An 11,704-nucleotide genomic window follows, 5' to 3' on the forward strand; every position below is an offset into this window, starting at 1 on the left:
ATGCTTCACTCCCACTAGCTTTGACCAATTCCACCCTACTGAATAACAGGAAGCACATACAGATTGTACCACTTTAATGAGTAACAGAAAATTGCAAATCTCTGAAAGTGTAACGAGTGCCAAACGTTGTGTCATTCAAGGCTTCCCGCCAGCAAGTATTAATCTCAGTTCTTCTGCCTAAACTAGAAACACAACTCATTTTGTCACACAGAAGTTGATTCTATATTTGAGGCAGCTCAAAGTGCTGGAGTATCATGTCTTCTGGTAGAATGACACAGCCCTATATTATTCAAGAATTAACACTGAATAGAGGTCCAAGGTCAAATTAATCTCATGTTACAGGAAGTATACCAAGTCGATCTCTTTTGTTTTAAGTCAGGAGTGTGATGGCATACACTCCACTTGCCTGAATGAGTGCAGCTCCAACAACACTCAAAACATTTGACACCATCCAGGACAGAGCAGTCCTTTTGAGCTAATTGACACCGTCTCTACCACCACCGTGTCTGCAGTGTGTACTATCCACAGGCTGCATTGTAGTAACTCGACAAGGCTTATTCGACTGCACCTTCCAAACCCGCAACCTCTACCACCTAGGAGAAGGGTAGCAGCAGGCACATAGGAACACCATCATCTGCAAGTTCCCCTCCAAGTAACACACCATCCTGACTTGGAAATATGTTGTTGTTCCTTCATTGTCGCTGGGTCAAAATCCTCAACAGTACTGTGGGAATTCAACCTATCAGCATCAGGGAATTTTATGCTCTCCCCCGCAGCAGGGAAAGCATGAAATCAGGAAGAATGGTGGCGGGGCTGTTCCCGCCACCTTCCCACCTTCCCGCTTCCAACAAAATTTATTCCGTGGCGGGAAGGCCTGTGAATGGCCTTCCCGCCCCACCGCCAATTCAGGCCCTTAACTCGGCAATTAATCCCCAATTAAGGGTCTCATCCAGCCGCTGCAATTAGTTGTGTGGTAGGCGGCCCAATCACCGCACGGGAAGCATGACACGACAAACTGTGCGTGTTGTTTCCTGGCTCCAGGAGGGGGTGGGATCCCTGATTGAAAAGCACAGTGCCTGAACGAGGGATCCGGCATCAGGAAGGGAGGGGCCTACTGAGAGGTACCCCCCCCCCCCCACCCCACCACCCTTGCTACCAACCCACCTAAAACCCCCTCCCCAACCCCCGAGACCCCTCCTGGCCTGACCTACCTGTGACCTGGGTCCAGTGTCGCTCCTGGGCCTCGGGTAAGTGCTCCTCTGGCAGCAGCCACTGTCTCCATGGTGGCGCTGCTCAGTGGAAGAGCTACCAGCCTCTGATTGGCCAGCAGCTCTCCGAGGGCAGGACTTCTGGCGCTGGGGTCCTGGATCCCGTGGAAGGCCCGCCGTTGTCCACTTAAGTACCTGATTGGCACTAGATTCGGCAGGCCTTCCAGAGAAGAGACGACGCGGGCTTCTCAGCATTGCTTTTTCCAGACTTCGAGATCCCCGTCGCCAGCATAAAATCCCAGTCCATATTTATAAACAACTTAAATGATGGGATAGGAAGCCACATATCCAAATTGGCTGATGAGACAAAGACAGGTGGTATTGTAAGCAGTGAATATGGAAGTGGAAAATTATAAAGAGATATTGATAGAGGGAAATCAGGGAATTTTAGACCAGTTAGCTTGTCATCTGTTGTCAGGAACTTGTTAGTGTGCATAATTAAGGATAGTGTGGCTGAACACGTTGAAAATTTTCAGTTGGTTTTCAACGTGGATTTGTAAAGGGTAGGTCATGCCTGATGAACCTGACTGAAATTTTTTGAGGAGTTGACTAAAGTAATGGACAAGGAAATGTCTATGGATGTTATTTACATAGACTTCCAGAAGGCATTTGAGAAAGTCCCTCATAAGAGACTGTTAGCTAAAGTTGAAGCTCATTGAGTCGAAGACAAATTATTGATTTGGTCAGGAAATTGGCTGAATGGCAAGAGATAGAGATTAGGGATAATGGGCAGATTCTCTAATTGGCAGGATGTGACTCATGAGGCCTCAATTATTCACTGTATTGATTAACGATTTAGATGATGAGATCGAAAGCCACATATCCAAATTGCATGGGCCGAATCTTATTAGCACCATGGAGGTGGTTTTGGAGGTTGGGACACAGGGAAATTCAGAGAGTTGCACATCGGGTCGGCTCCCCGATTGTCCCGCCTCCGGCGTTATTCCCAGGAGTGGCTGCTACAGGAATCAGCAACATGGTCCATGGTGTCAGACCCTGAAAAAGGGGGTCTCACTTTCCTCTAAGGTTCTGATCCTGTACTGAGTATCAATCACACAAAACAGACTTTGGGTACAATTTCCTCTTGACGTGGAACACTTTTATTAACTCACCAAGCAATAGTATATACTTACGACTTAGTAGACCCATGTACAGGAGCTCATTCCCAGGTGGTCAGGTCCGCTGAACGACTTCTCCCTCATGACTTCCTGTGACTGACCAAGTCACACTTCCCGCCTGCAAAAAAAATGTCCTTGTGAGCTGTGGCTTTATACCCCTTTCTGACCCTGGCCCCTCGATATATAAGGTAATGTCTTGAATTAAGTCATCTGATTGGGTTTCAGTGCCTTATCAATCCCACCATGGTTAGGTGAGACCACCTCCACATGGTCATATCCTGCTCTCAGCAGGGGGTTCTTAGGTGCATAGATGTGATGTCTGCATCTTGATAAGGCAAGAAGGAAACCATTCACACATATTTCAAAAGGCTATTGTCCAACATGTGGTTGTAGACAGGCTGTTTGATGTTGTAACAGTCCAGGCTACCAAATCAGTGGCATGTCCTGACTTGTCTGTCTGTCTGTGTATATGTGGGGGTCCTTGTTCAGTTATGCTGTCTTTTATTTTTTAAAAGTCCAATATGAACCCGAGCGATGATGTCTTCGGTCAGAATTCTCCTCCTTTCATTCCGAAGCCCTTCGCCTCAATATTCTTACCACTTGGCGAGTTCCACATGCTGGTCCACACCATAACTGGCTACATCCTACTTATGAACAGAAATGCAAGAGATATTAACAAATGCCTCACAGCATAACATAAATACAAGAGATATCCAAATGCTTTACAATGGAGATGGGCAGCCAATTAAGGCCCCACTTAGGTGCTATTTTCAGAAGCCACCAGTATTTTCCAGGTGTTGGAAAGGCTCCCCCTCCTCACTGAGTCCAAAGCCCAGCAGCTACTTGAAGGTGGCCTCCCAGCAGCAGACCAGAGAGCCAATGGAGCCTCCTCTCTCCCCCAATCACGGAGCCGCACAGATGAAAAGGCCACAGTCACATCCGCAATCCTGTGGAGGGGTTTCCCCCTCCACACTGATCGCCCTAACAGCTGTGGGAATTCTTTATTTTTAAATTTTCACCAGGCTTCCGAGAGCGCCTCCATTTTGAGGTGCTTCGCGCTCACCTACCTTCCTCTCCCGGTAGGGCTGCTGTCATCCAGTGCTGAAGGCCCTCTGATTGTGACTCCCGTGTTGAGAACCCACTCACCATCGCAATTGACCATCTTCCGGGAGATTGCAACAGAAGCCACATTGCCGAAGCGAACGGGGTTGGGATCTGGAAATGGTCCCATTGTAAGCTCTGTAGATGAAAACATAAAATTACAAAGCAATATTGATACATGAAGTGAATGGATAAAATCGTGGAAATGGATTGCAATGTAGACAAATGTGAGGTCATCCACTTTGGAACTAAAAAGTATAGAACAGGGTACTTCCTAAGTGGTGAAAAGCTAGAAACAGTGGAGACCCTTGGGGGTCCATGTACATAGATCATTAAAATGTCATGAACATGAACAGGAAATAATCGGAAAGGCTATTGGAATGTTGACCTTTATATTTAGAAAACTAGAATACAAGGGGATAGAAGTTTGCTGCAGCAATACAAAGCCCTGGTTAAACCACAGCTGGAATACTCTGAGAAAAGCAAGAAATGCTGGAACCACTCAGCAGGTCTGGCAGCATCTGTGGAAAGCGAAGCAGAGTTAACGTTATGGGTCAGTGAACCTTCTTCGGAACTAGGAATACTGTGAGCAGTTCTGAGCACTACACCTTAGGAAGCATATATTGGTCTTGGAGGGAATGTAGTGCAGATTTACCAGAATTGAACCTGAACTCTAGGGTTAAGTTAGAGGAAACATTTATACAAACTGGGATTCTATTCCCTAGAATTTAGAAGGTTAAAGGGTGATTTGATCAAAGTTTTCAAGATATTAAGGGGAACAGATAGTATAAATAGAGGGAAACTATTTCTGGTGGTTTGGGAAACCAATCCTTTCAGGAATGAAATTAGGAAACTGCCATACACAAAGTGTAGTAAAAGTTTGGAACTCTCTTCTGCAAAAGGTAGTTGATGCTAGATCAATTGTAATGTTAAATTGAAGATTGATAGATTTTTGTTAACCAAAGGTGTTAAGGGATATAGGACAGAGCTAGGTCGCAGATCAGCCATAACCACATTGAATGGTGTAACTGGCTCGTGGAGCTAAATGGCCTACTCCTGTTCTTATGTTCAGTATATCTACACCACACGGACTGCAGCAGTTTAAGACAGCGGCTCACCATCACCTTCTCAAGAGAACTAGGGATGGACATGAAATAAAAACAAGAAATGCTGGAACCACTCAGCAGGTCTGGCAGCATCTGTGGAAAGAGAAGTAGAGTTAACGTTTCGGGTCAGTGACCCTTCTTCGGAACCTGAAATGGACATGAAATGCTGGCTTTGCCAGCGACGTCCACAGCCCAAGAATGAATAAAGATTAGATTAGACAGGTAAGGTTAATAAAAGGATATAGGAAAAAAATGTGAAAATGTGACCAGGACTATTTGTTCACGTAGAAGATCAGTGTGGACACAGAGTGGTTAAGTCGAATGGCCTGTTTCTATGTTTTAACTTCTATGTATGTGCTTCAATGAAAAGAGGTTGGAATCAATGGGAGTCAACAGAAGAAAAAATAGATTCAAACACATGAGGGGTCATTTTCTAACTTAGCACAGCCTGGGGTGCATTATCAGAAAATTCGGACGCTCATTCCTTGACTTCCCAACCATTAATGTAGATCCCTGGAAAAGCATGCGTGGAGTCAGAAAATGACCCCTTGAAATAATAGAGATCAGTACATAGAGTTAGGTGCAGTAACTACCCATGTTGAGACCTGTCCAAATAATCATGTTTATTCTTTCTTTCTCAATTGTCTTGAAGTCACACTTTTTAAAATGAACAATGATCATGGTGGCACATCATATAAAATACCTCTGTCAATCTTTTAACAAAGGTGTGCACCCTTTCATTTTAATTTAATCCTTTCATTTTAAGTCATTAACAATTTTGCTTTAAATGGGTTAAAATAAGTGGACTACTGCCATTCTTAAAGAGTGGACAGCAAGATTTCATACAAACATTATTATACAACATCATTATTAATATTGCACAATATTATTTCAAGACATACATCATTATTTCTGCAAAGAGTAAACTCTTCATTTCATGCAAAAAAATTAAATACTTCCTTCTTTTCCATTAACTTTTTCCCATCATCCTCTCCTCCACTGAAGCTTACTAGTAATTTGCCCATGTGGCCATAGATAACGTGTGAGCTTAGTAGGCTGGAGGGCATTGCAAGTGATCATGGCTTTGTTCACATCTGATGCTCACACTTGCACACTTGGCTCACTGGATGGGATCAGGCATGGAAATCCTGGCTGCTTTTTTTTACCCTTTTCTATAGAACAAGAGCACGAAGGGCCAATTGTAGCATTTCCTACCGCTGTCACAACTGACATCAGCTGGCAGCACAAGTTAGGAATGGAACCATGGCATCTTATGGCTTGTACAGTTTGATGGAACTCCACTGGGCTATTGAAGAAGATTTGCCTCTTCTCTTTCTGTCTTGCAGTTGATCAATGTGCAGCACAAGCAGATTGATTTTGGATGAGCTCTCGTTAAGGGCTAACCGCCTATCTGGAACTACGCATCAATAGAGAGTAACTATTACAGTAGCAATTATAAATCTAAACATGTTCAGGTCCATCAGCCCCGCTCGCTTGTCAGGAAGGTGTAGCGAAGCTGGCTTTTTATTACAATGAGTTATTTACAACCTCGCGCTTGTTGTAATTCTTTTATTGTGTTTCTCACTGCTGTTCTTTCATCAAAAGCAGTGTCATTACATAGCAAGGAATAAGTCAGGATATACAAGTGCACAGCTCCAGATCCGCAGTTAACCTCCATTCCCCACGATCTTTAGTAGATAAGCTCAAACAGAAACTGTTCTGTTCTATTTCTGTAAAGCAAAAAAAAATGAAGAAATGCAAGAAAGCCTGAAGGATGTGGATTATTATAGGTGCTTTAGCCCACGAGGCATGCCGTGCGATATTAGCATCCAAACAGCTTGGGCTTGAAATTTCATTTCCTGGCCTGAGTGTTCACCTTCACAGCTGTCTGATAGGAGCCAGAAAGTGAGTTGGAACTTAGTTCCATCTGTTGCCCATGGAGTGGGAAAGTTCCACTGGGGGCAACAGAAAAGGATTTATTTTCCACCTGATTTCCCTCCCCACCACAAGGGGCCATGTAACGTCATTTACAGCATGGAGGTAAGCTGGCTCTCTGTGGAGCTATCCAGTCAGTCCCACTCCCTCGCTGGATCCCTGTAGCCCTGCAAGTTTATTTCCTTCAAGTGCCCATCCAATTTCCTTTTGAAATTATTGATTCTCTCTGCTTCCACCACCCTCGTGGGCAGTGAGTTCCAGGTCATTACGACTCGCTGCCTAAAAACAGTTGTTCCTCAGATCCCCCCTGCATCTCTTGCCCAAAATCTTCAATCTGTGTCCCCGAATTCCTGTACCATCATGTAATGGGAACAATTTTTCCTTGTCTAACTTATCTATTTTTTGCTTCATTCCTGGGATGTGGGCATTACTGACCAGGCCAGCATTTATTGCCCATCCCTAATTGCTCTTGAGAAGGTGGTGGTGAGCTGCCTTCTTGAACCGCTGCAGTCCATGTGGGGTAGGTGCACCCACAGTGCTGTTAGGAAGGGAGTTCCAGGATTTTGACCCAGCAACAGTAAAGGAACAGTGATATTGTTCCAAGTCAGGATGGTGTGTGGTTTGGAGGGGAACTTGCACGTGGTGGTGTTCCCATGCAACTACTGACCTTGTCCTTCTAGCTGGTAGACTTCGTGGGTTTGGAAGGTGCTGTCAACAGAGCCTTGGTGCTTTGCTGCAGTGCATCTTGTAGATGGCACATGACTGCCACTGTGCGTTGGTGGTAGACAGAGTGACTGTTTGTGGCTGGGGTGACCATCAAGCGGGCTGCTTTGTCCTAGATGGTGTCGAGCTTTTTGAGTGTTGTTGGAGCTGCACCCATCCAGGCAAGTGGAGAGTATTCCATCACACTCCTGACTTGTGCCTTGTAGATGGTGGACAGACTTTGGGGAGTCAGGAGGTGAATTACTCGCTGCAGGATTCCTAGCTTGTGATCTGCTCTTGTAGCCATAGTATATATATGGCTACTCCAGTTCAATGGTAACCCCCAGGATGTTGATAGTAGGGGATTCAGCAATCGTAGTGCCATTGAATGTCAAGGGGAAATGGTTAGATTCTCTCTTGTTTGAGATGGTCATTGCCTGGCACTTGTGTGACTTGCCACTTATCAGCCAATCAAAGCCTGTCATAATCTTGAACACTTCTACCAAATCTTCCCTGAACTTCCTTTGCTCCAGGGAGAACAATCACAGCTTTTCCAACCTAAACTTGTAACTAAAATGCCCCATCCCTGGAACCGTTGTGATAAATCTCCTCTACACCCTCTCAATGACCCTCAATTCCTTCAGAAAGTGGGAGAGTTGCCAAGCTACCGTATCTGTTAGACAATGCAAACTCCTTTGCCCCAACCTTCTCAAAGATTAGTATTGCTCACTTCTGGGGAGAAGGGGAAAATGATTGTGGTTGCATCTCTTGTCAGGAAAAATTCTGGGAAATTTCAACCTGACTGCCTAAGAAAGCCAAAAAGATCCAGCAGGCCAGGGTTACCCATGATGCATCAGTACGCCCCCGTAAAGGAGCAAACCCCCTTCTCTCCACCCGCACTCCTCCATACACCCAATTATTTTACAAACATAGGACTGAAACCAACTCCAACCATATAGACAGTCCCAGAATTTGAATCAAGGAAGTTTACAGGCGTGTGTGAATTAAACCATTCCAGTGTAGATCTTCCTCTCACCCCCATTACCAGACCAAGTAAAGCAGCACAGAGAAGCTACAGCACCACCGAGCTAGTTGTAATGAGGTAATAGAAAAGCTCAGACATGGCCTTCTAGTTAAAGGTGGGCGGAGAGGGGGTTGGTAAATGCAATGGGATGAGCGGATAACTGCAGATATAGGCTTGTCACAATATGCTGCTTAAGTTGGACATTGCTTTGTTATGGTTTAAATGTATTTTGGATAGTGATTGCTTACATTTTTAAAACCAAAATAAGTGTGAGTTTTCAGATTAGAAAATGCTGGGAAAAAAACTCTTCCCTACCAGCTCTGTGCACTCATTAAAACCAGATGTGAAGTTTCACAACAGATTGTTTAGATGTTTACAAACAGATATTTTTGGGCTTGTGGCATCATTTGCAAAAAAACACGTATTTAGACATTAGCCCATTTCTATGTTTGTCTGGTCTCGATACTGCAGGTACTGGGCAGTGGAGATGGAGTAAAACTTCCTCTGGTCACTATGTGTAGCATCATTGTGAATGCTTTGGCAAAGATTCCCAGTGTTTAGTCTTTCTATAGGAAGAAAGCATTTATGATCTATTGGAATTCCCGAGGAAATTTATCACAAAGCCATTTACAATGTCACTCTACATAGTCACCCCTGTGTTGGTAAATTATTGTCTATATACAAACTCCTTAAGTTATATTGTTATTCCAGGTTTGTTATTTTTGTAAGTCACCAAACTCCATATTTGATGTTAAATTATATTTTTTTTCAAAATGTATTAAAAAACACAGAGTTTAATCTGCATGATTTTCTCCTTTTGGTCTGAAATGGTGTTGTATTATGTTCCACCAATGCGCCAATAAAAGGGAATAAGTTGCTTAACAAGACTTGTGATTGGAGAAAGTGATGAAGCAGAACTAAGACCCACCTCTTAATTGGAGAGAGACTGAGAGACCAATAAAAATGTTCCGTGTCTGTAGTGTATGTTATTCCTGTCCATCGCATTGTCTGACAATGTTCTCAATTTCATTGGTCCAATGTTTTTCACTGAATGACGTGCTAGATATACCAAAGCCCTGTCACCAATCAGTGAAGATATGTCAAAATGTTAACCAATCAGAATGAGGAAAAACAACTTTCAGCAGCCATTTTTCTTCTAGTTAGTTGTAGTGTTCTACCTTTAGCCTCTGTTCCTAGGGTGTCTGAGCCTGGCTCCATTCCTACATCACTCAGTCCTGTCCATGACCCTGCCTCTCAGCCTGCAAAGTTTTGAAACTACATAAATTCAGCCCAACTTTATCTATTTCCATGTTCACCAGTATCAAACTAAATAAATGACTAACACCAATCTAAATGAACTGGGGGCCAGTGGTCTGTCTCTGTGAGCATGAATTAATGAGAAGAAGGAGGGGTGAGAGAGTCATAAGGGCAGGTATTGTTCATCTAAGTGCAAAGGGAAACAGTCCTTCTTGAATGAGGAAGAAGAGTAAAGCAACCAAACCTTCACGAGTTGGGTAGAAAGGAAAGGCACATAGCAACAGCAACTTTCATTTATAAAGTGCCTTTACCATAGTATAGCATCGCAAGACACTTCACAGGAGTGTAATCAGACAGAAATTGACACCAATCCAAAGAAGGAGACATTAATACAGGTAACCAAAAACTTGGTCAAACAGGTAGGTTTCAAGGAGCCTCTTGAAGGAGGAGATAGGCATAAAGATTTATGAAGGAAATTCTAAAGCTTAGAGTCTAGACAGCTGAAGGCACGGCTGACAATGGTGGGGTGAAGGTGGTAAGGGATGCACAAGAGGCCAGAGCTGGAGGAAAGCAAAGTTCTCAGACAGCTGTGGAGCTGGAAAAGATTATAGAGATAAGGATGGATGTATGTCATAGAGATAGTTGAAGTTTGAAATTGAGGCATTGTTGGATCAAGAGCCAGTATAGGTCAACCAAGTGCAGGGATAAGTGAATGTGATTTGGTGTGAGTTAGGATACGGGCAGTTAAGAGCGCTTACAAAGGAGAGACAGGATTTTTGGCACTGTTGGGAATATGAATGATGATGTCTATTGTAGGTTAACATTTTTATCATGCAGTGTGTCCTCCAATTCAGGTGAGTAAGACCACACTAAATTCACTAGCAGTTTAAAAACATAAGGAATTGTTACACACTATTAACCTAAACCATAACTGCAAAACATATGTACATGGGATGCACACAAACAAATATGCACACAGGCAAACTTGGACACGTGGACATGCACATTCAGATATATACACATAGTTGGAGCATTGTGCAAGAATATATTGTTATGGTCAAGTGAGGTCCTTCTCCTTGTTTGACCACAACAGGTTTAGTTCTTTCTTTAAGTGGATGCACTGACTAATTCAGTAGGTGTTTGATTACTTATTTGCTATGATCATAACAAGAACCAATTGGACAGATTTCCTTGAGTTAAAAAGAAAGAGGTTAACTTTATTGTACCTAAACCCAACTATAAAAATAATAAACAATGCACCAACTTTCACACTCACACACACACTACAGGTTTACACACACAAATAAGTTACAGAGTGGGAAAAGGTAGATTGGTTGAGTTAGAGTCCATAAAAATAAAAATGAATACAGTCTTTGAAGTTTGGTGATTTGGCTGGCTTCTAGCTGATTTCAGTGGTCCTGAGGCTTTTAGTTTGAAGAGGTAGAGGTTTGCTGGGTTTCTTGGAGATAGCAATGCAGATGATTTCCTCCAATGGGGTTTCTGATTGTAGACAGAGTATATAAAGGTGGTCAGTCAACAAGCGGGATTTGAAAGCTTTCAAACTGGAATGGAGAGAGAGAGAGGGACCCCCACTTAGGGTCTGCTGATGTCAGAGTCCAGTTGCTTCTCTCTGCTGCAGAGAAAAACACCAGGTTAAAACCACAGATGGGGAAGGGTTAGTCACATGACAGTCATTCAGTGATTCAAACATAGCAGTGAGCAATATTTCTCTGCTTACTGAAATGAACAGATAGTTCCTTTAAACTTCCTGGGTCTTGGTTCTTGTTGGTAAATGCACAGACATTTTGTCTCCCTCCTCATAGTCCTTTGCAATGTAGGCTACAATGTAGCAGACTATGTGACCATCTTAAGCTGCCAGCAGTCATCCTTTTTAAAATGTCTTTTTAAATTTCTTCAAAAAAAAATACAAATCCAGATCCCCAGCCAGTGGACCAAAGCAAATCATCATTCAATAAAACACATTCGGCCGAGGCACTGAGTACAAGAGTTTGGACGTCATGTTACAGTTGTACATAATGTTGGTTAGGCCGCATTTGGAGTACTGTGTGCAGTTCTGGTCGCTGCATGACAGGAAAGATGTGATTAAGCTAGAGAGGGTGCAGAAAAGATTCTCAAGGATGTTGCCTGGTTTGGAGAGCTTGAGTTATAAAGAGAGATTGGATAGGCTGGGTC

This window comes from Heterodontus francisci, chromosome 1 (genome assembly GCF_036365525.1).
Source record: "Heterodontus francisci isolate sHetFra1 chromosome 1, sHetFra1.hap1, whole genome shotgun sequence".
NCBI classification, from domain to species: Eukaryota; Metazoa; Chordata; class Chondrichthyes; order Heterodontiformes; family Heterodontidae; genus Heterodontus; species Heterodontus francisci.